Source organism: Callospermophilus lateralis, chromosome 7, assembly GCF_048772815.1.
Source record: "Callospermophilus lateralis isolate mCalLat2 chromosome 7, mCalLat2.hap1, whole genome shotgun sequence".
In the NCBI taxonomy this organism is placed as follows: domain Eukaryota; kingdom Metazoa; phylum Chordata; class Mammalia; order Rodentia; family Sciuridae; genus Callospermophilus; species Callospermophilus lateralis.
This window is the reverse complement of record NC_135311.1, coordinates 103,829,630-103,831,132: the sequence shown is the minus strand read 5'-3', so window position 1 is coordinate 103,831,132 and position 1,503 is coordinate 103,829,630.

Sequence of the window (1,503 nt, the reverse complement as noted above, 5' to 3'; positions counted from 1 at the left end):
CCTGAATTGGAGCTTTTTCTACTCAACCCTGTTTGCAGGGTTCATCCACATATTTTTAGATTTTCCTTTCTGGAGTTCCATAGTATGAAAATGAATTGTCATTTTTTCAATTGCCTGCCATCACAGTGCCATGAACATTCTTGTACCTAACTCACAGTACATATATGTGAATTTCTCCAGAGTATATTACTAGGAATGGAATCATAGGATTTCTTACATTTTTTCAGATTGTGCTATCGCACTGTTTCAAAAGTTGTCATTACAGTTTCTTATGCCCATCAGTGAAGCATTTGGGTCCCAATTATGCCATATAATTACACACAAGTCTTTTTTGAAATACATATATATTGTTTAGTTATAGATGGACAATACCTTTATTCTTTTTTTTTTTTTAATGTGACAGTAAGGAGCAAACTCAGTGCCTCACACATCCTAGGCAAGAGCTCTGCCACTCAGCCACAACTCCAGCCCCCGTATGGGGGCTGTATATACAGGTTTTTAATGTGAAATGTTTTAAAAAAATATTTTGATACTGATCCTCAGCCAATTATATTAGGCTATATATACATGAGAATATACTTTCTCCCCAGGAGGGATTGAACCGAAGGATACTTTGCTGCTGTGTTATAGCCCCATCCCTTTCTATTTTTTGCCTAGGCTGACCTTGAACAGAAAATACAGGCCTATGTCCCATACCTGGATTATAATTGTATCTCTTAAATCTAGGACCCAATTAAGGTTCACCCAGTGCATTTGTCCTCATATCTCTATGCTCCTTTGGTCTTGGATATTTGGGGGTTTTGTTTTGATTTTTCTTTGTGATATTTAAAATGAGTACAACAATTGCTTTGTAGAACATTTTTCCCTTAATTTAGATTTGTCTGATAGTTTTCTCATCAACAGATTCAGGCCAGACATTTCTGGATGAGGTTGTTTTTCTCACATAAGGATTTAAATATCAGTTTGTCTTATTTTTAGTTTCCATATAAATATTAGAATTAACTTCCAAAGTAATATAAGAAACTGTGCCAAGACTTGCATCTAGACGATTGCATCTCTTGATTTTTCTTCCTAGTAACTTAAAATTAATGTGCCAAAATAAGTCTTTTATACATGAAGATTTGTTTCTATTGTAAATTTTTTAATGTTATATGGTTTTTTTTAATATTTATTTTTTAGTTTTCGGCGAACACAACATCTTTGTTTGTATGGTGCTGAGGATTGAACCCTGGCCGCATGCATGCCAGGCGAGTGCGCTACCATTTGAGCCACATCCCCAGCCCAACGTTATATGTTTTTAAAAAATGTGTTTCTAGGCATGTTGCTAGAGATCACTTCACCTTTTTGAGCGTCAATTTTATTTAAAATAATAAAAACCAGTGGCCTAGAGCCTATGGTAGGACAGTTTGGTTTTATACTTTGAATGTTTGTATTGACTATAAAGTTCTCAAACATTCTGGAAAAAGCAAATCATTTAACAGAAAATTCGAAAACACATGATAG